Genomic DNA, 24187 nt, shown 5'->3' with positions numbered 1-24187 from the left:
GCAATAGAAAACGTTCTATTAAGGACATTAGTCCAAGCCATCTTAAGGTTTAACTAACCCATCTTGTACATTCCGAATTCCTCCAATGCCGGTCCCATCCCTCAGAAATTTAAAGCCCTCCCTCCTACTCCATTTCACCAGCCGCGTGTTGAACTGCTCAGTCTTGCTATTCTAATGTTCATGAGCACTTGGCATGTGAGTAATCTTGACTTGTCTGCTCTTGAGGTCCTGCTTCTTAATCGCCTTCCTAACTCCCTAAACTCGGCTTTCAGAGCCCCATCCCTTTTCCTATCCATTTTCATTCTTCCCAATGTGCAGCACGACCTCTGGTTGTTCAGCCTCCCCTTAAAGAATACCCTGCATCCGCCCTGTGAGACACTAGACCCTGGCACCAGGCAGGCAATATACGACCCTGGAGTCACGCATACTGTCGCAGAAACCAGGATCTGCTCCCCTAACTATGAAATGCCTGACTAATACAGGACTTGCGCTCTTCCTCCTCCACTCCTCTGCAGCTGAGCCAGTGGCGAATCCCACAAATTTAGCCCTTGCTACAATCCTCTGAGGAACCACCTTACTCACCATTATGCAAAATGGAAAACCGTTAGAGAGTGAGATATCCTCAGGGGATTCTTACACTACCTGCTTGTTTCCCTTAGATACTTTGGCGGTCACACATCCATTCACTGCCTGTGTGCTTCTTAGCTGCAGTGTCACCATCTCTCTGAAACGTGTAATCCTCAGCCGCTGATCGAGTTACACAACCCGGAGCTCAGGTTTCTGCAGCTGGTGACATTACCTGCAGATGTGCTCATCGAGGGCGCTTTGTGGCTGTGCAGCTTCCCATATCTTGCATGATGCACATTCCACGTTGCCGTGCTGCACTGACATACCTTAAATTTATATAAAGTGTTCACTGCAGTATGGCATAATGTAATAACTCACCTGTCGCTCACCAATCCTCTTCTCCGTGCCGCCTCCGGAAAGGCCTGTACTTAACAATGAGTCAACTTATGGTATTACCGTGACTTCTCTTTTAATTTTGTCTGTAAACTCCCGGATACCTCTCTGTCCGTTGCTTGATGGGCTGCTATGAAATTCATCAGCTACTTTCACTGTAGATTAGTACGAGTCAACTGCTGGAGGCTGAGGAAAGGTAGAAAAAGGGAGGAGCACATTCTGTCCCCGCCCCTCCGCCCGCTTCACCGAACTCCCTCACTCGCAAGACTCCAACATAAGCACTCTACTGAAGTTAAATCAACACCCCAGTTCAGACAAGCAGCACTGATGAAGCCCTGTTTTTAAGCTCCCTTATTCAAGCTTCTGGAAAGCAATTAACACCAGTTATCTATTTAACTAGCTGCAACTCCAAGGAGAGCCTGAAAACTCCTGTTTTAGAGCTTCAGTAAAACTCAAGTTTTCCTAATCCAAAGAGAAAGTTTTAGTTAATAGCGAAATTAAAGAAATGACTAGATTTTGTATCGAAATTAGATAAAAATTAACCCTTAAATAAAGCCAATCCTTAAAATTAACCCTTAAAAGTCCCTCGATTAATCAGCTTCCAGATCATTCATCTGATCATTGCAACGGCACCTCTCCGACAATGTCAATTTTGCTTTTAGGTTAAGCTATTTCAGAACTGGAGAACACAGCAATCTTACTTTCCATATTTCCAGGCCATTCCTTCTCGATAAGGTATTCGAGAACCCGGGTCTCAATCTTGTTCAGCATCTCATTTGCTGGATTTGGATGTCAGTGACTTGTTCAATGCGATTTTTCAACAACGAGTAGCGCTGTTATCTTAGCTCACTACAGAATCCAAGTGGAAAAAATTACGTCTTTCAAAGTCCAGGACATCAGTGCAGGGTCCAGATAGACATTAGCAAGTTCATTATCAAGCAACGTGCTTCAACCTGGATGGTGTTAGGCTTCTTGAGTGTTATTGGAGCTGCAGTCACCCAGGCAAATGAAGAGTCTTCCATCATACTCCTGACTTGTGCCTTGTAGGTCATGAACCGAATTTGGGGAGTCAGGAGGTGAGCTACTCTCTTCAGGATTCCCATCCTCTGACCTGCTCTTGTAGCCACAGTATTTATATGGCTAGTCCAGTGCAGTTTCGTGTCAATGGTAGCCCAAGGATATTGATATTGGGGGATTCTGTGATTTTAATGAAAAAGCTATTCAAAATACAACATGCTTTTATTTAATTGCACGAACCAATGCCACTGATTGTTCGGCTTCCAGGCCATTCCTCTGATCGTTCGTACTCCTACAATATCAGATTCTGCCTTTAGGTGAGACTATTTCCGGCTGGAGGCCAGAACACAGAAATCTTACTTTCTGTAATTTATTTCCAGGCTACTCCAGCTCGACAAGGTATTCGAGACCCCGGAGCTCAATCTCGTTCAGCATCTGACTTGCTGCGATATCCTGAGACGTTGAGATGATTGTTGATCATTGCTTCAAGTCATCAAGCTATAAATTTAATGCGATCCGGCCAAACGGATGTTTTGTTCTATTTGATCTCTAACTGTATTTTTTTTCCTTAATGCTGCTAATAATGTGACAATTTTGAATCTGTCTCCAGGAAAGTCCGTCCGTTCCAGATGTATCACTCGGTATTTTGTTTCCAGGTCGGTGATGGGTCTCTTGGTAGCAGTCATGAGAATGATATTAAAGCGGACAATTGGCATTTATTTTCCATTTAGTGCCCTTTCCAACACTCCAGCCATTAGTCTCAGTAATGCACTCATTTTTCAAGCTAGGGACACTTCGCTCTGTTTAACAATCGCTTTCACCTATGGTCGATTTGTGGCCAATTGTTGCCAGAACTTGAAAACAAAATATTGCACTGGTTAAATAGCGGTTGTGGTTATAGGAACGATCTGTGCTCTGATATCTATTAATAGCGTTTCTTGGTATTTCATTCATGAGGACAACATCTGTGGTACTGCAATATCAAGTTAAACTTTTATACTTTACCTGCCTGGAGAACATATGGTTGGTTCGAACGTATTTCAATCCCATTCCTCTTGATGTTAGTGTACAATATTCTGACGGCCAGGCACGTTCTAGTGGCCAGCAAGGCCAGAAGGAGAATTCGGGCTCCTAATAAGAGGAATGATCAGTGTGATATGGAGATAGAGTCCGAAAAGGGGCATCATTTTACTTTTCAGCATCTCGGGAAGTTTTATCCTGTTACGGACGCCCAGTGTTATTAGTTGTCTTGATGTCAAATACTCAACTGGTTCCACTGTAAATGTCCCACAGTTTATTCTCCAGGAAAGTGCAAAAATGCTTCAGCTTTTGAGTTGCTGCTCAAACAATTGTACTTATGTGGTCACCCAAAGCAAATTCCGGGACGAACTAAAGAATGTGATCAAATATCCACTGAGTTTAATCATCAAATGTGTTAAAGAAGGAGCAAATAAATCCCCGTTGTAATCCCCCCTCTACCTCATGCTGCATCGTTCACGATATGTGGATATTGCTATGAAGGCAACGGGAACATGCATCCACTGTGAGGAAATCCCACACCATCGATGAAAACAAGGTCCACACCATTCATCCCAAAAACACACATGTCTATTAAAAACCGATAACATGATTTTCTCTGTGAAAAAAAATCCATTGTCCAGTGGCCAAAGTGAACTGAACAATTACTGTGAGAAACCCCAGTGACCATAGCTACGTGACCATTCACTGTAACAAAGTCACACAGAGGCGTTAAACATAAGGCTCACCGAAATCTTTAGATGCTTGCTTCGAGTTTTGAATTCACCCAGAAACGATAATATCAAACAATTTCATCATTTATGTCATATGATTTCCCCAGCACGACTTTCCACATCCTATGTCTCACATCTTGTTAACACCCTCAGTGCGTTGTAATGTGATATCGACATCTGATCATGTGGGCTTTCCAGGGCATCACAATATGATCCCCAAACGCGAATCTCAGTTATGCCCATACATCACCCATGCGCTGGTCGTGTGATTGCCCCTAATCTCTCTCTGAGGTCGTTCTAGTGCCTTGCCATGTGTTCTGCCAGCACGTCATCATATGATAACCCACCACCTAATGTTGTAAATACCGTTGTGCATTGTCATATCAATCCCGCAGTCTCACATTATGTAGTATACTCTCTGCCTCATCATATCGTTCATCTGATAGCTCATGGTGTCAACTCCCAAATATTTCAACATGTAAACTCCAAAAATCCATGGCATCTGATATGCCATAATCGCAGGCTGGTATTGCTCACACCAGTTCTTTTCATCTGAACAGTAACTCGCCATGCAATTTCACCAGTACTTCACCATCTCATGTCCCCAGTTTATCACCATGTTGTCTTCCCAATTCGTTTTCATGTAACTTCATCAACACTCGTCTGGTTGATCCCACCGCTACCGCGTATTGAATGTCCCACTGTGATATTTCCATTATCCCAACATATTATAATCGCAATACAAACTAATGTCGTCTTTCCAGGAGTAAATCGAAGAGGATTCTACAGTTCAGGACAAGGGGGCATATTACATTTACGTCAAAAAAGTGCATTTGAACATGAAATGAACTTAAAATTACATCAATAAGAAGAGAGAAAAAACGGGCTCTGTTCAGTTCGCCAGAAACAACCCAGTTTCCAATTTCAAGTCATTTGAATTCTCCATCTTTCTCCCATGTTCACCGCTTTGTCCACGGCCTGCTCAACATAAGCTCGAGGAACAGCACCACATCTTTCCCCTCAGGGTTCTGTAGCCTTAGGGAATTAACATCGAGCTCAACGAATTTAGATCCTCACATCTGTCTTTGTCTAGTTCTGTTCATTCATTTCTCTTCTGTTTGATTGTTTTTTGTTTCGCAGAATTGCTATTTTCCTGTTTCTTTCTTTATGCCTCCAATTGCATTCTGATTTCTTTTTTTTTTATTTTAACTTCACGCCCCATTTAGAGACAATATTTGCTTCTTTGCTAATATGCATTACCACACTTTTTGGCGACAATATCATGAAATATTTGGCCGTGGAATCCCCTCTGGCCTCCACCCTACCATAGTCCTTCCTTTTCGTTCGTCCTGCAAGCTCCTACGTTCCAATGGCTTAAAAAAACCTAACATCTCTATCTGTATTCTGTTCTGATGAAAGGTCGCTCGACGTGAAAATTTAACTTTTTTCTGTTCATAGGTGCTGCATGACCTGCTGAGTTTCTACTGAATTGTTTGTCGCTTAAGGGAAGGTTGTGTTTCACATTAAGCAAAAAAAAGAAAAACAGGATGTGCTGGGTCTGGCAGCCTCTGAGCATCTGAGCAGAGAGTTACCGTTTAGAGTCCAATGTCACTCTTTTTCTGATCTGAAGGAATGCGGAAATGTCATGGGCTTTATGCTTTTGATAAGGGGGTGAGGGTAAATAAGAAATGAGAAGTCCTACAACAGGGTAGAGGACGGAAGTGATAAAATATTAAAGGTGTATTGGAACAAAAGGGTAAAGGGACTGTTGACGGTTACAGTAAGAAAACAATACATTTGAACAGAGTGAGACTGAATAGTTGAATGATTAACAGTTCTGTCCGAAAGTACAACATGGAGACGCAAGATTACGACTAACACATGACAAAAGAGAATAAACAGATCAAAATGGGGAGAAAAGGTCATAGTCCTATATTGTTGAACTCAATTCTGTGTCCAGACGGCTCTAAAGTGCCCAATTGAAGATGATATACCGCGAGTTTAGCTTGAGCTTCACCACAACTGGGCGAGGACAGAACTGTGAGCATGAGATCAAGTTGGTTAATTGAAATGGTAAGCAAATGCAAGATCTGGGCTATGCCTGCAAGATGAGCAGAGGTTTTTCTGAAAACCGACCACCCAAACTGCGTTTCATCTCCCCTTTGTAGGGGAAACCACGTCGTGAAAACGAATGCTGTATGCCAAATTGAAATAAGTGCAATATTTCACTCGGAAGGATTGTTTGGGGTCTTGTTTGAGAAGAAGGGTATATGTGAAGTGACAGGTAATGCATCTCCTGCACTTGCAGGAAAGGGCGCGGTGTTAATAGTGACTGAGGAGTGTTGCAGAGGGAACTATCCTTATGAAACAATGGAAGGGGAGAGCAAGCAAATGTGTATTTCGGGGTGGCATCACGCTGGAGTTGTGGAGGATGATTTGTTTAATATGAAAACTGGTGGTGTGTTAGATAAAGGCCAGAGGAAGGCGATGATTGTTCTGGCAGGTATCTAATGGCGTGAAAGCATATATGTGTGAGATTAATCGGACATGGTGGCGAGCCCATTAACCTTGCTTGTTGAAATCCTTCGTTGAACAAAGAGGATGACACGTGAAGAATCGCCGTTGTGGAACATTGCATCATCAGGACAGATTCAACCGTGATGGAAAAGCTGCGCGAATGGAATGGCGTCCTTACAGAGCGTAAAATATTAGGAAATGCAATCTAATTAGTTGAGGGAGTCCGTGTGCTTGTACGAAAATTACTAGATAACATAATTGAAGAAATGGAGACACAGGAGTCGAGAAATGGAAGGGAATAGTTAGAGATGGAGCAGGTGAATGCGGGGTGGAAATTGATAACAAAGTCCATGAAGTTTTCCAGTTCATGGCAGGAGCAGGATTCAGCACCGATACATTCATTAATTAAGGCGATGCAGAGGCGAGAGAGGGGGCCTGAGTCGGACTGGAATATTGTATGTTCCACATGGCCCTCAAAAATACAGGCATCACTGGGGCCCATTCAGCCATGCAATAGCAAAGGGGAATTTTTGGAGTTGAAGGTCGAAAACTTGAAGAGAGCAAAGCTCAGCCAGGAGCAGACACTAACGTAACGCTTGCCTTGAAGAAAGGAGGGAGACAGAAAGTACGAATATATAGGCTAGTCAGCCTAACACCTGACATCGGTTAATCCATTATTCAGGAAGCAGTACATTTAGAAAAAAAAAATAATAGCAGCAGAAATTGAAGCAGGAGAAGTCTACTCCGTCCATCGATTGTGTTCAACCATTAAATAAAATGATGGTGGATCTGATTCCGGCCTTAACTCCACTTTCCTGCATCCCATAACCCTTTGCATCATTTATATATATATATATATATATATATATGTAAACCGACTAACGGAGTTTTGATCATATTCATTGCACTCTGTGGAAGAGCATTCCAAAGACTAATGACCCACTGAGAGAAGAAATTCTTCCTCACCTTCGGTTTCAATGGCATGTCCCTTATGCTCTTAAAACTGTGAGCCCTAGCTCTAGTTTCCTCCTCAAGACGAAACATCAAATTTTCCAAACACTTTCAGAATCTTATAAAATAAATACTAACACCTCTTATTATTATGAACTCTAAACTGGAGTATAGGCGCAACCTGATCATACTTGCCTCGTAGCACAGACACCTTCTTCCCAGAAGCCAACCGAGCAAACGTTTGCTGCACTGACACCAGTCCAAAAATATCTATTTGATGTAAGGGGTAGAAACTGCAGAAAGTAGACTAGGTCTCGTCTCAACAGTGTTCTGCACGATTGTCACAAGACATTGCTACGCATCTATTCCACTCACCTTGCAACGTTTAATTTGCATTGCTAATTAGGAAGACTAGCAAACCCTGCTCAAGGAGAATGAACAACTGGAAACTAAGTAGAAAAGCAGAACCTCAAAGATAAGTATGACCCAATTATTAATTGAGGCATGAGCACATTGGCGCTCCGGAATTCACATAAAAGTGTTGAATGCGTGTCTCAAAGTTTGGCTTAGGAAACATGGTTTTCAATTCATGGGGCATTGGCACCAGTTTGGTGGAAAGGGGAGCTATACCGGTGGGATGGCCTTTGCCTGATCCTTCCTAGGACCAATGTTCTGGGGCGGCAAAGAAGGACCTAAAGTAAATATTGTTGGTAATTGGTGGTTGGGAGGGATCACGTGAGGGAAGACGTGATAACTTGAGCGGGAGAACAAGCGAATAGAGCAAGGCAGCAATATGCGTGTTGGCAATCAGCGCAGCTGGAAGGGACAGAGCGTACAAACTTAGGCATGCACTAGCAGCCAGGGCGAAAAGTTGCACAAATAAGCACAGTCTACAATTGAGTAAATGGAGCCTATGAATTGCCAAATTCACCAATGTTCTGAAATAGAAATGAATTTATATGATCTGATCGGCATTTTAGAGAAATGGCTGCAAAATGGCAAATTATGTTACCCAAATATGCAAGGGTACATGACATTTCACAAGAGCCGGAAGCTGAGAAAATGCGCTTGGGCAGCTCTGTTAAGTATCAATGGCGTTAGTGAAGTAGTGAGGTATGAACCTAGTTCCAAAGATCAAGATGTAGAATCAGTTTCGCATAGAGATAAAACAAATACTCACTGAGGGCGTAGTTTGTAGGTCCCTTCACAGTAACTACACTGGAGGACGGGGTATGCAGGGGAAAATTAGGTGGCGTGTGAGAAAGGCAAAACGATCTTCATGGGTCTTGTTTTTATCTATGTTTAAATTGGGCGAAGCAGCTTGCAAAAGTAGCTTGAATATGTGTTCATAAAAAGTTTTCGGAACAGTCAGGTTACACTAGGTTTGATAATTTGAAAAATTGCAGGATTAATTAATAGCCTCATATTAAAAGGGGCCACAAGTGAGCAGTGATCATAATGTAAGTGAATTTCAAATTCAGTTTGACGGAGAGAATAGTGGATGTAAGGCTCGTGTACTAAATTTTGAAAAGCACATCTATGAGTGTATGAAGGCAGGGCCGGCTAGGGTGAACTGTGAAATTAAGTGAAGGGACAAGGTCAGTCTAGAAGAAATAGCAGACATTTCAAAATAGATACATTCCAGTGAGAAAGGGCACGAAAGGTAGGATGCACCATTCTTGGTTAGCTAAGTAAGTTAAAGAAAAAATGAAATTGAAAAAAAGCATACAATTCTGCAAAAAAATAGCGGCAGATCCTAAGATTATTTGGGATATAAAAATACAAAGATTGAACGACAAACATTATGAGGAGAGAGAAATTACACATAACTAAAAACGGAAAGAGCATCTCAATTGATCTTCCAGAGATTGAGCCTGGGGAATTAATAATGGGAAATATGGAAATGCTGGATGCACTGAAAAAATAGCTTATGCTTTTCTGCACTGTAGAGGACACAAATAACATCCCAGATATAATTAAAAATCAAAAGTTGAAAGGGAAGGAGGGACATACAAAACATTGCAATCACCAGATGAACGATTACTGCGAAAGGTGTTATTAATAAAGGCTGACAAGTTTCCAGGTCCTTGTGGACTTCCTTGGATCTTAAAAGAACCGGCTACTAGCGCTGTAGATACACTGCTTTTAATTTTCCAAAATTGCCTGCTTGCTGTAAAGATTCTCTGAGCATGAGTGAGAATTTAACTCCTTGAATCAAGAAGGGACGGAAACAGAATACAAGAGGTGTCAGACCAGTCAGCTTAACATCTGTCATCGGGAAAATTCTGGAATTTATTATTAAGGAGTTTATATCAAGACACTGATGAAATCTTAATTCTACCAAGCAGATTCAATGTGACTTTGTGAAAGGGAATCCTGCTGGGCTAATTCATTAGAGTTCTTTGAGTAAACAGCAAAAAGTGCAGATAAAGGGCAACCAGTATATGTGCTGTACTTTAATTTACATACGGCAATGGACAGGGTTCTACATCAAAGGTTACTAACCAAAATCAGAGCTCATGTTTTAGGCGAGGTTAGTATGCTAGCATGGATGAAGGTTTTCCTAGCTAACTGGAAACAACGTGTAGGCATAAATGTGTAATTATCAGCTTGGCAAGATGAGTGGAGTGCCACAGGGATGAGTGCTGGGGTCTCAGCTATTTACAATATGTTTCAATGACATGGATCAAGGGGCTGAAAATATGTTTTATAATGAGACAAGGAGAGGTGGGAGAGTAATTTGTGATGAGAATTTAAGGAATCTACAAACTGGTATCTTTCAGAAAGCTGAACAGCAACAATAGAGGAACAACGAATGGATACTAAACAGTTTCCGATCCTGAGGTGGATGTGTGGAGTATTCAGAAAGGACAAGATCAGGTGCCAGTGTTTCATGAGTCATTCAAGATTGTGGAAACTTCGAGGAGAGCATCACAGAATAGATTGAAATCGTATGGACAAGATTTAATGGGTTAAAGAGGATACGTGGTGAGCCAAATGATGTAAGATGGACTACTAGGAAGAAGAAGATTATGAAGATGGAAAGATGCTTGCTGGGAGATTATAATGCAGTGAGATTGGAAGAGCATGTGTGACTGACAGGAGGGTATGAAGATGGATGATAAACCAGCATTGCAATGATGAAGAGGAAGAAGAAGAAGAATAAGAAGATGATCATGATTTTGGTGATGATGATGATGATGATGAACGTGACGATGAAGATAATGATGATCATTATGATTATGATGATGATGATGATGGTGATGATACTGATGCAGCGGCTGATGGTGAAAATAGTGCTGCTGCTGCGGCTACTGTTGATGAAGATGCTGATATGCCCTTGAGTAAGATAAACTTGCAGGGCTACCGGGATATACTGTGGAACGGAACTGACTGGATTGCTTTACAGACCGCCAGCAAAATCTCGGCAGGTATTATGGTGTCCTCTGTGCTGCATTGACGCTGATGAACCTTGTTTGCACCAATATATGGCAAATACATCATTTCTTAGGTAGGTCAAAACTAAGTACTGCTGCCTAAATGCGTTTTTAACAAAGTCCTATGCATTTGCTGCAAAAAATTTTTACGCACGTTATACAATAGGTTCACATAAACAGACAGAAAATGAGGGAGAGTCATAGAAATCCAAGAGGGACACAACCACAGAAACCGACAGCTGGAGGCTGGAAGGTGTAGATACAATCTGCAATTCAGTTTTACTGTGCATTGATAATGGCTGACAGAAAGCAAGGCCTTCTTTCACATAGCGTCGTTCAATAGCTCAAAACGTCCCAGATTGCTTCACAGACAATTAAATGCTTCTGAAATATAGTCAATTTTGAAATGCAATCATAGTGTTAGGGGAATAATGCAGAATTAACGTATGTCTAAATAGTACCTTAATAAATACAAATAAATATTATTTATTTCTTTCCATACCTTCACACTGCTTGATGAAGATCCAGAGATATAAAAGTCTGTAGAATTTTTCGATGCTGCTCAGTTAAAATTTCACTCGTGCAGAGCTTCACAAAAGTGTGGCACAAATAATCAGGCATGTATACCGTCCCTAGCCAATACGAAGTTTAATGTTTTAGTTGTCCAAGTCCAAAGAGTACTTAAGGAACTTGTAGATGGTAAATCAAATCCTTTGAATTATTATATCTGGCTGGGAGTCCGAGTGGAGCTGCGAGAGGTATTCGGGAGCTGAGGAGCGCAATTATTCACTTTTTCAGCTGCTGTAAGGTTGCAGTCCGTGAAAAAGAGAGAAAAAAATAACTGCGACGTCACATGAAGCTGGTACGTTGATTGGTCGGTAAATGCTCAGTCCAAGGTACAGTGTGAGAGAAACCAGCATAGGACAGGCGAGCTCAGGTAGATCTATAAATAAAAAGAGCTAAGCCTTTTAAATAATAAACCAAATTTTGAAAAAATGAAAATTAAAATAAAACAATAAAGATAAAAAGCAATAACAATGAAGTAATTTACACAAATATCTAACACACATAACAAGTTGTTAAGTAACGTATAACATTCAGTTGTCAGTGGTACGAGCATTCAATAAACACGGCAAATTGTAGCATATATAGGAAAGAAAGTAGTGAAAGTAAATTAATTAAATAACACAAATAAGAATGGCGGGGCAGGTGTTATGTTGAAGCTGTGAAATACGGACGATTCTGGACGCTAAGGTGATCCATGACAACACACCTGCAGTGTAGGAAGTGTAAGCATCCTGACAAATTGCGGATCAGGATTATTGATCTGGAAGCCAAAATGCAGACACTGCACAACAAAATGGAGGGGGAGAAGTGCCTGCATAATTTGATGCAGAATACAGTCACACCTCTTAGAAGAAGGTCACCTGTTGTCGTCAGCAGTGAGGGACAAGACGATGTGACTGTCAGTCAGGCAGGTAATGGGTCATTAGTGGAGGAGCTTCAGACTTTGCAATTGTCAAACAGGTTTGAGATGCTCACAACGTGTGTGGATGAAAGCGAAGTCTGCAAGGTAGATGATCTAGCTGGCCATGGCACTGTAGTGCAGGGAGCCATTCAAGCGTGGGGAGCAAAAAGGAATGTCGTGGTCGTATGGGATAGTGTAATGAAATGAATTAACTCTTCTCTGCAGCAAGGAGCAAGAGTCCAAAAGGATATGTTAACTGCCCGATGCCAAATTTCGGGGCATCTGCTCAGAGCTGGATGGGAACTTGCATTGGGAGGGGCAGGATCCGGTTGTCATGTTCCATGAAGGCACTGATGACATGTGTCGAACCAGGAAAGTGTTCTGGAAAGTCAGTATGAGGAGCTAGGTACGAAATTAAGAGGCAAAGGCTCAAAGATAATAACCAGAGTGCAGGTGACATTAGATTTAGTATTGTGTAACGTGACAGGAATAATGACCTCAGAGTAAGGGTACCGACAGGTAGCAGCGACAACAATATGATTGAATCTGACATCCCGTTTGAAAGGGGGAAGAGCGGGTCTAAGACTAGTATCATAAACTTAAATAAGGGCTGCTATGTGAAGAAGAATGTTGAGCTAACTGTAGTGAACTGGGAAACTAGGCTAGAGAATAAATCAACCGAGACACAGGGGCAGACATTTGAGGGGATATTACAGCGCATTTAGAATAATTAGGTTCCATCTATTCAGAAAAATGTCTAAGCGGAGGTCACACCATCCGTGGTTAATCAAAGAAGTTAAGGGAAGCATCACACTTAAGGGAAAAACATAAATCTACGCAAAGATGAGTGGCAGAGCAGATGATTGGACAGGATATAAAGAACGGCAGAAAATGGCAAAAAGGTTTATCAAGAGAAAGAAATTAGAGTGTGAGAGGAAACCATCTAGAAATGTAAAAACGTATTGCAGGAGTTTGTACAGGTACTTAAAGAGGAAAAGAGTAAGTAAAGTGAATCTCTGTCCTCCAGAGAGTGACAGTGGAGAGGAAATGGCGGAAGAAATGAACAAATATTTTCCTCCTCTGCTCACTACACAAGATACAAAAGAAGCTCCAGTAATAGCTGCAAATCAGGCGGTGAACAGGAGAAAGGAACTTGGTGAAATTGAAATTATTAGGGAAGCGGCATTGAGCAACTTGATGGTGCTGTGGGCTGTCAAGTCTCCGGGTCCCGGTGGACTACATCTAGTTTCTTAAAAGGGGTGGATAATGAGGTAGTTGATGCGCCAATGTGTCAACTTTCCAAAATTCTGGAAATCTTCCATCAGGTTGGATAGAAACAAATATAACCCCTCCATTCAAGAAGGGAGGGAGGCAGAAAACAGGAAACTATAGGCCAGTTAGCTTGACGTCTGTCGTGGGGAAGTTATTAGAATCGATCATTAAGGAGGTTATAGCTAGGCACTTAGAAGAGTTCAAGGCAATCGAGAAGAGTGAGCATTATATTGTGAAAGGAAAATCATGCTTCGCCAAACTATTGGAGTTTTTTGAAGGAGTAACATGCTCAGTGGGTAAATGTGGCCCTTTAGACATAATGTACTTAGAGTACCAGAAGGCATTTGTTAAGGTGCCACATCAAAGATAATTACGGGAAACAAAAGCACATGGTGTAGTGGGTAACATATTAGCATGGATATAAGATTGGTTGGCAGGGAGAAAGCAGAAAGTATGCATAAATGGGTCCTTTTCTGATTGGCAGGATGTGACGAGTACAGTCCCAGAGGGACCTGTACTGGGGCCTGAACTTTTTACGATTTACATCAATGACTTAGGTGAGGGGAGTGAAGCCATCGTAGCTAAATTTGCAGATGACACAAAGATAGGTAGGAAATTATGTTATGAAGAGGACATGAGGAGGGCTGCAGACAGATATAGACAGGTTGAGCGAATGGGAATAGGTCTGACAAATGGAGTTTAATGTGGGAAAATGTGAATTCGTTTATTTTGACAGGAAGAACAAAGTAGCAAAGTACTACTTAAACGGGGAACGGCTGCATAATTCTGAGTTGCAGAGGGATCTAGGTTTCTAGCGCATGAGTCACAAACAGTCAGTATACAGGAACGGCAAGTAATTTCGAAGAATCACGGAATACTATCCTTTATGGCGAGAGGAGCTGAACGTAAAAGTAAGGATGATATGCTTCAGTTATAAAAGGCATTGGTGAGACCACACCTCGAATACTGCGCACAGTTTTGGTCTCCTTATTTAAAGAAGGATGTAAATGCATTGGAGGCGGTTCAAAGGCAGTTGACTAGTTGATACCTGGAAAGGGCGGGCAGCCTTTAGAGGTGGGGGGTTGGACAGACTGGGATTGTTCCAACTGGAGTTTAGAAGAGTGATGGATGATTTTATTGAAGTATACATGATCCTGAACGGCCTTGACAAGGTGGACGTCGAAAGAATGTTTCCTGTCCTGGGTAAATCCAGAAACAGGGGGCACTGTTTTAAAATTAATGGTTGCCCTTTCAAGACAGTGGCGTGGAGATTTTTTTTTTCTCTATGAGTCTTGTGCGACTGTGGAATTCTGCCTCAGAAGGTGGTGGAGGCGGGGTCATTGAATATTTTATAGGCAAACGTAGATAAATTCTTGTTAGGCAACGGAATCGAAGGTTATCAGGGTTAGGTGTGAATGTGGAAATTAAAACACAAGAAGATCAAACATGAACTTATTGAATGGCGAGCAGCCTCGATGGGCCGAATGACCTACTGCTGTTCCTATTTTTTATGCTCTTTTAATTGTTGCCCGCTGAAGGGGTCATTGAATCCCCGGCTCTTGCATTATAGTCAGAGATACCAACGAATCTATGATCAAAGGTAATGAATAGCTCTCAGTTTCTCTCAGAGGGTGTCAATCATGCTTCCTCCATGAGTGAATCTTTTCACCTGCTAATTTGAGAAATGTCACTTCTGTTCTGGCTTCAAATACCAACGCACTTTTTACTAAACTGGAGAACCCAACCACATTGTCCGGATGTGAGGAGGGGGAGACTGAGCTGGACTCATAGCACATGTGATTCCAGCAATGCCGAGTGTCTCCAGTGGTGGCGCTGCAGCCGTTCCCTCAACCAGTTCGGTTTCATATTCACTTGACAAACGTATACATTCATTCAGTTACCAAGGCCACAAGAATCCCCAAACATTCAGCTCTTTGGCTTAACATTTTAGAAGGCAATCACAGAAAAATGCTTAGCTACTACTTCACATACCGAGTGGTTATGAGTTTCAAGATTGCATGCTCAATGATTGTATCCACTACTCATTTGTTTCAGTGACTGATCAGAGTCCCCAACCATATATGGGTCCGAAATTAGTTACATGTGCTGGCTGGCTAAAGCTGCTAAAAGGACGATATCATTACAGAAGCATGAGCAGATAGCAAAAATGGCGAGGACAATACTCACTTTACAAACTTTATAAATTTTCCCAAATCTCCAGACGCTGAACAGGCCTCTTTAGTAGCCCCCTAATCATGTCACTCAGAAACAAAGAGTGCCAGCTCGAGATGCCCCGGAGTAAGTTCAATGCCAAACCCCAATCCTTGCTCATGCAGAGACTTGGGGCTACAAATTCTATGGCAATACAAATTCAGTTCAGAAGCAATTGGATTATTTTGCACGATCAAGTAATTAAGGTCCTAAATTGTATTAAGGCTCAGGCAGCTCAAAATATAGAATGTAACATTATATTTACAGCACAGGAACAGCTCCAAATTCCCATGAGCAAATTATGAAAACCTACCATTTCGTGTTTGTCGAAATTCATGTAGAAATGTAAAATATGGTTTACACAATATTACTCCATGAGATATTCAGAATAAAAAATAGTTTCCATTGCACTCCCTCCACGACTCAAGAGCGTTCATGTCTCTTTGGGAAGGACAACTTTGTGGAGTTTATCTCGGAGCTAGAGCAGGTGAGTGATCTCCCCATTGTGGTAAAAGCCAGTGTCCCGGTTGTACTTGATGGTTCAAATCCTAAGTACACAAAAAACAGTTGACTGACTTCTCAACAATGTGGACACTCTGATGCCTAAGCAGAGAGCAGAAGCAAGCTGAAGCCCGGCTGCAGCCCAGCCCAGGCTCTCTTTTGTACTGTTCTGCCGGTGGGTCACCATGTGAAATGAATGTTTGAAGCAATTGCTGCATTTGGAGCAGGTGACAGGTTGCTCACCTGTTTGAGTATAAGTATTGGTCAGTACTGATTAGGAGCAGCTGATTTCTTCCTGCACTTCCTGTGCCTGAAGGCCATTATTCCTCCATCCGTGGAAGGCACGATAATACTCGGATCTAAATGAAGAGAGACAAGTTTTGCTTCCAACCCCTTGTCTGCATGGACCATTGCAGCCAGAGCAGATTTTAGGGATTCCTTCCCGCACACTGGGCAGGCGAATTACGTCTACCTGCTGTGGCCTGACAAGTTGGTCAGCAGGCCGGGGGGCCTGAATCTATTCCCAGAAAAAGTGGACTGGAATCAAACTCTCAATTCTCCAGTTGAGGTCAGTTTGTGATGAGTGGCCACAAAGCCTCGAAGTCGTGTTTTAACGTGGGTGGCGTGTCCGAGTAAAAGTAATTGTAACATCATATTTTCAAAGCAGTTTAATTCAGGGCTGAAAGGGCGAGCCGTTCAATTTGTCTTTGTGGAGGGATGGAGTACTGGTGCAGGCATGGCTGCTGTTATATTCAACCTGAAGCCAACATTACTTTCACAAGTTGCAGCACCGATGGAACAGCAAAGGACAGAGACATGATAGAAGGAAGAGAAAAGATTGTGCCTAGGCTAACTGATACTTGCTTTGATATGCACAAGCAGGTTGTATGAGCTCAGGGAGTGGGTGGAGTGGGGGGCGGTACGGTTGGGAGTCTTGAGGAGGTTGGTCACATAAACTGAGCGGGGATGGATTTAGACAGCAGAGGAGGTGAGAGGGCTTCAACTGGTCCCACTTACCCAATTGGCTGCTGAACTGAACGAGCAACAATGACAAGTTTCGCCCTGGAATGGTGATCTCCTGTGCAGATTATTAAGCTGTTCCTAGTCATGACGGGGCTTCCCACGCAGTGGTTGCCGAGGCATCAGCATTAGTTGTCTCAGGTATTTTAGCCTCTCTTCAAACACACAGGTGAGGCCTCTGTGGCTCCTGTAAAGCCCAAAAAAATCCGTATGCAGGAGCCATGTAGCACCATGACGGGCAATGAGCCATGTGTGTCTTTGATGTCGTGCAAGAAACGTAAATCTATCTGCTTACAGGAAAAGAGAACTAAACACAGGGGAAGGACAAGATCTGGAGGTGGCGTAACCTACATTGTCACCCTTATGCGTGTGGATGAAGGGGCGCTGGAGCTGTGTTGCAAGAGGAATGTCTAGTAATTGCTAATGGGTGAGAGTGTTGTTGAGGACCCAGAAAGTGAATAGCCGAATGGATAGGGGCAAGAGAATGGAGTTCAAAGCATAATGTTCGTATGTGAGTCATCAGAGACATGGAGCTCCAAATAATCAGCAGTCAGGTGGGCATGTTGCCCTCTCATCGCTCTTCTCTCTCTAGCAGGGCACGAACTAAAGCAACCAGATGCTGAGCCTTCGCAATATCTCTCCACCTCCGAGGAGGGGAAACAGTTCTGCGAGGAGGCTTGTTAATTAATGGGGGCTGTGTCACGGAGGAAGTAACAAGGTAACAATCCAGGGAGAGCAGCACAGATAAATCTGAACAGCTGACAGAGGCAGTGGCAGATCTGGCCAATCCCACTCGACAGATAGTGTGAATTCCAGGTGATTATCAGCAGCGAGAGGTATTGATAGTAATGCCACACGGTACATAACAATAACTGAGCGGGATGTGGTTATTTTACTATGGTTCGAGATTTGGCTAGACACTCCCTGGGGTATTGCATTCATTTCTGGGCACCAGCATTCAGGAACGGTGCATGGTCACTAGAGCGGGTGCAACACGGATTCGGCAGCATGAAATCAGGACTAAAAATGTTCAATTTCTCCACAAGATTCAAGCGAGTTTGTAAATTCGCGGCTTCACGGCCGGGTGTGCCTCGAGAGGGAGCACGCGGTGGCCACTACCAACGTCAAGGCCTTCCGTGCTCAGTGGACACCACTGGGACTGGAGTCTTTTAGTGGCCCTTCTAAACATATATTGATTTGATGTTGCAAATATCCTTTGTGATTTTGGATTGATTTTTTCAGTATCCCTTTAAGGGGCTGCCTCCTACTTTCTCCCTCGCTTTCTTAATTTAGCTTAATTGATTGCTCAAAAGGGGCCTTATTTTCAGAAAGCTTGTTCAGTATTTGGAAATTCCCTCTCTTCCCAGTGATATGAAAGGTCAACAGCTGTCAGCTATTTAGCTCAATGTTTCTTCAGTACCCAGATTTGGAAATTAGTAGCAGGGAGAGCAATCTTATCATATCGGGGAACAATCCCTCATCCTGATGAGCCAATGCGTATATGGGCAACCTGCTCAAAGAACAACCAGCCTTTATGTTCACATTTAATTCTGGCTGCTTGTCGTGAAATGTCAGTCTGTCCTACATTGCCTTTCAGTGGCCACAAACTTCCATAATCTCAACGGGCAATTGGCATAGCTAAAATGATTAATTTTTACCATAATTATGCTTTGTCTTCTTTTCCAAACATTTCTCAGCTTCTCTGGCGCCTGTCTTTGTTTTTCTCAATTGTTGACACATTTGTTCGTGTTCAGGTATAAACTGAATTTATCATGATCTGAACAGCATTCATGCAGAGCAATTCGCGAATCCGAGATCATTCATGACTGGACGTACTCTATCAAGCCGACTCTCCACATCCCGAATTTTTCTGAGGGAGAGAAATCCTGTGTGTCGCAGCGTTAATACATTCCACGATCGAGTACCACAGCTCTTTCGGTGAAGAGAAGCAAATGCTTCGACAAGTTTCAGTGGTGAAAGTTCCCCACATTTCAGCCCTAAATGATTTGCCCCTTCTCCTGAGGTTGTGCATGGTGTTGTAACCAAGGGAAACAGCCACTCACAGTCTGCCTGGCTAAGCCAGCTCAGAATGTTGGTAATGGGGCAAGAAAAAAAAAGCAAAGAAACAAAAGATGAACATAGAGCATGTGAGCTGCTTTTAGGAAGCAAGAGTGGAAGAAAACAGAAACATACAAAGAAAAGGAAAGAAAACGGTAACGAAAAATCATAACTTGGAATAGTCGAGTTAAATTTTCCGCATGGTAGTTTGTTAGGTGCCTACATTGGAATAATGAAACGCTGTCCCTCACGTTTACTTTCAGCTACACTGGCGCTGTGAAGCAGGCCCAGGATAACGATGTCAGTCTAAGAGAAAGATGTAGAATTAGAAGGCAAGGTACAGGACTCTTGGGTTCCTGCTTGCTGCCTGAAAAGGAGGTATTCTTCCAAACAGTCACCCAATCTGCGTTTGGTCTCCCCAACATATAAGAGACCGCACCGTGAGCACTGAATACAAGATACCAAATTGAAAGAAGGACGTGTAAATCGCTACTTCATTTGGAAGGAGTGTTTGGGCCATGGGCAGTGAGGAAGGAGAAGGTAAAAAAGACACATGTTAGACACCCTTCGCTTATGTTACAAGTTGTCCTGGGAAGGAGGCTGAATGTTGGGCGTGCTGGCAAATTTGACTATAGTGCCACGGAGTGAATGGTTCATTCAGAATGAATAAATGGGACAGGAGGATGTGTTTGGTGGTGTCGTCATGTTCGATGTGGCAGAAATCGTGCAGGATTATACGTTGGATACAAAAGCTGGTGGGCTGGAAGGCAAGTACCACTGGAACATTACCATTGATCTGGAAGGTGGTGAAGGGGAGAGAGCAGATTTGCGGAAATGTTTCAGGCTCCAGGGAGAACTCTGTTTACCACAGTGGAGGAGCTTGGGGAGGGGAATGCTCATTTCTGGAAGAAAGGGTGACTTATCAGATGCCCTGGAATAGGTTATACCCGTGATTTGGCACTCTCATCGTCTGTCCAAGGCTCCAACTAGCAACAATATCCATCAGGTCACGGCTTACACAGGAATTCAGTAAAGATGCCACAGAGTCTCCTTTTGTAATGCACGTTGAAGTCCCACTTTCGGCTTCTTGTCTGTGCCCTAGCTACTCTCAGTGTTTCTTCTAAGTTATGTGCAACATTCTGGAGCATTGCTTCAGTTCAGTTGAGATGTAGGCGTCCATCATCATCGATGCTTCTTTTCCTGTGTTTGACCAGTGCTCATGAAACACCATAGGATCCAAAACCAACGCTGAGGACGCACAGGGTAACTTTTCTTTGCCGCCATCTCCGCTAAGTCTGTCCCATTCATGGGAAATAGAATACGTATGAATTTTGATGGAGAATTCTGGATCATTTGATGAAATATACGATATTAAGAGCTTGCATATGTCAGGCTGCTGTTTGGCTTGCCAATGAGAGAGCTTTTCCAGTTCTTGCCCAAACTCAGTTTCCCATTTGCCGTGGTGGTTGGGAATTCATATCTCTGGGCCATCAATCTCGTTCTCAGGATGAATAACCCAGTCGAATAGCTACTCGGAGAACTATACAATCCTGTTTTCAAAGAGCCTTCTGGACTAAGGGTTATTTGTAAATCCCAAAAATGAGATTGATATCCTTGTGTTGTTTTGCAAACATTTTAAGAAAACTACGTCGGGTAGCTGAAGATAGTGTACCAATCATTCATAATCTAATTAAACAGCAGGGCAGGCTCGAGTGGCTATGTTACCTACCCTTGATGTTAGATAGCTCGTTAAGAGTCACTGGACGCAGCCAAGAATCAGTGTCATCTGATAAGACAGAGGAGTATAACTGGATTCAACGAAAGTCAGCACCTTCAGTGGAGGAGATAGAGAACTAAAGCAACGTATTTTGTTTTATTCTTACCTGAACACAGCCAGAGTGAGCCCTTTCAATGAAGGAGAAGGATGGGAATCAATGGGTGGAATGCTGGACATAACAAAAATAAAAATATAATTTTCTGTTATGTCGGTGGAAAGGAGTTTAAACCTCATTGTGACTCGAAGGTCAGCAATAAGCGCACAGCCTCAATGAGATTGTTCCGATTCATTGAGGAAATAGCTGCAATCAGTTCGACACCCTTACCAAAAATCACACCATTCACAGAGGAGAAAAAACGTACATGTGTTTTGTGTGTGGAGGAGGCATCGCGTTATTTTCCCACCTGGAGAGATATAAAGACACATGGAGACACCGTGAAAATGTGGAGACTGCCCTAATTGGTGGGGGGGTGGGTGGGGGGGGTGGTGGGGGGAGGGGTGGGGGGAGGGGGCCGGGGCGGGGGTGAGGTGGGGGGTGGCATCGAAATAGGCTAACAGGTAGAGATAAAACAGTGGATGGAAATACATTTAAAAATAATGGAAATAGGTGGGAAAAGAAAAATATGTTAAAATTATTGGAAAAAGGGGGATCGGAAAGGGGGTGGGGATGGTCTATAGGCTTGTAATGAATACAATGAACGATCGGGTCAGCCTATCCCTGCCCCACGGAACACATTTATTTCTATCTTGACTCCATTCTATATCCCATTGTCCAGTCCCTTCCCACTTACATCCATGATTCCTCTCACGCCCGACCTCATGTCAACAGTTTCCAGCTCCCTGGCCCCAACTGCCTCCTCTTCACCATGGACGTCCAACCCCTCTACCCCTGCATCCCCCACCGGGATGGATTGAGGCCTCTCCGCTTCTTTCTCGAACAGAAGCCCGAACAATCCCCATCCATCACTACTCTCTGTCTGGCTGAACTTGTTCTCTCACTGAACAATTTCTCCTTAAACTCGTCTCACGTCCTCCAAATAAAAGGTGTGGCTATGGGTACCCGCATGGGCCCCAGTTATGCGTGCCTCTTTATGGGGTATTTGGAACATTCCTTGTTCCAGTCCTACTCCGGCCCCCTCCCACAACACTTTGTCTGGTATATTGATGACTGCTTCGGTGCCGCTTCATGCTCTCATCTGGATCTGGAAAAAATTGTTAATTCTGCTTCCGACTTCCACCCCTCTATCATTTTCACGTGGTACATCACTGACACTTCCCTTCCCTTCCTTGACCTCTCATTCTCATTTTCTGGCGATAGACTAGTCCACCAATATACATTACAAGCCTACCGACTCCCACAGCTACCAAGACAACAGCTCCTCACACCCTGCTTCCTGTAAGGACTCAATCCCATTCTCTCAGTTCCTTCGCCTCCATCGCATCTGTTCTGATGATACCACTTTCAAGAACAGTTCTTCTGACATGTCTTCCTTCTTCCTTAACCGAGGTTTTCCACCCACCGTGGTTGACAGGGCCCTCAACCATGTCCGGCCCATCTCTTGCGCATCCACCCTCACACCTTCCTCTCCCTGCCAGAACCATGCAAGGTTCCCCCTTGTCCTCACTTATCACCCCACCTCCGCCATTTCCGCCAACTCCAGCATGATTGCACCACCAAACACATCTTCGCTTCACCCACTCTGGTGGCATTTCACTGGGATTGCTCCCTCCGGGACACTCTGGTCCACGCCTCCATCACCCCCTACACCTCAACACCCTCCCACGGCCCCTTCCCATGCACCCGCAGAAGGAGCAGCACTTGACCATTTACTTCCCCCCTCCTCACCGTCCAAGGGCCCAAACACTCCTTTCAAGTGAAGCAGCATTTCACTTGCACTTCCCTCAATTTAGTCTACTGCATTCGGCGCTCCCATTGCGGTTTCCGCTACATTGGAGAGACCAAATGAAGACTGGGTGACCACTTTGCGGAACACCTTCGGTCTGTCCGCAAGCATGACCCAGACCTCCCTGTCGCTTACTATTTCAACACTCCATCCTGCTCTCATGCCCACATGTCCATCCTTGGCCTGCTGCAATGTTCCAGTGAAGCCCAAGGCAAACTGGAGGAATACCACCTCATCTTCCGACTAGGCACTTTACAGCCTTCTGGACTGAATATTGATTTCAACAGCTTTAGATCATGAACTCTCTCCTCCATCCCCACCCCCTTTCTGATCCCCCTTTTTCCAAAAAATTCTACATATTTATCTTTTCCCACCTATTTCCATTATTTTGAAATGTATTTCCATCCATTGTTTTATCTCTACCGTTTAGCCTATTTCGATCCCTTCCCTTCACACCACCCACTAAGGCTATCTGTACCTTGCTCGTCCTGCTTTCTACCCTTAATATCCCCATTAGCACATTCCTTAACAAATATCACTACCGTTTACACCTCCTTGCTATTTTCTCTATGACATCTTTTGGCAACCTCCTCCTATCACTGACCCTCTATCCAGCTCTACATGTCCCAGCCCCCGCCCCCACCCCACCTCCCCCCTTAAACCAGCTTATATTTCACCTCTTCTCTATTTTTCCTTAGTTCTGATGAAGAGCCGTTCGGACTCGAACCGTTAACTGTATCCATCTCTGCAGATTCTCCCTTGTTGGAAATGGTTATTGTCTGGCACTTGTTTGGACGAATGGTACCTGCCCCTTATGAGCCCAAGCCTGGATATTGTCCAGGCCTTGCTGCATTTTGCCATGGACTTCTTCTGTCCACGCCACACTTTATCGAACTCCTAAGAATTCTTATCCATATCCCCCAACAACCATTATCCAAGTAAATTTCGACAGTTCGACACCCCAGCGCCGCCCCAGCCCCCAGCCCGAGCCCCCCCCCCACCTCCCCCCACCCCCACCCACCCCGCCCAGGACACACACCAACCAGCCCACTCCGCCCCTCCAGGCTATCCGCCATTTCCAATAATGATCCAGCCAAAATCCAAGGGTACATCCCATCCGAGTGGGGGGACATTTCAACCTTATGTACTGCCAGTTTGTTCGCTCTTTCTATAGTAATTATTTGTTCTGCCCGTCCTCATTTTCTGTGGTGGCATTTCTCCACTTCTGTGCAGACAAATTGAAACGAATCACATATTTTCTGAATCAGTTTAAATGTTCAACGAATTTGCATTATAAGTTGCCAATGATTTGCCATCACTTATATAATTACCGGGTATTACTG

General features: G+C 43.6%; 1 pseudogene; it reads right to left on the bottom strand.

Annotated features, from left to right (window-relative positions):
* The window catches only part of LOC144698018 (uncharacterized), a 75563-nt pseudogene extending 73832 nt beyond the window's left edge, over positions 1-1731 (bottom strand).
* Between the last annotated feature and the right edge of the window lie 22456 nt (positions 1732-24187).

Source organism: Cetorhinus maximus, chromosome 23, assembly GCF_964194155.1.
Source record: "Cetorhinus maximus chromosome 23, sCetMax3.hap1.1, whole genome shotgun sequence".
NCBI classification, from domain to species: domain Eukaryota; kingdom Metazoa; phylum Chordata; class Chondrichthyes; order Lamniformes; family Cetorhinidae; genus Cetorhinus; species Cetorhinus maximus.
This window is presented reverse-complemented; position numbering and strand designations above follow the sequence as displayed.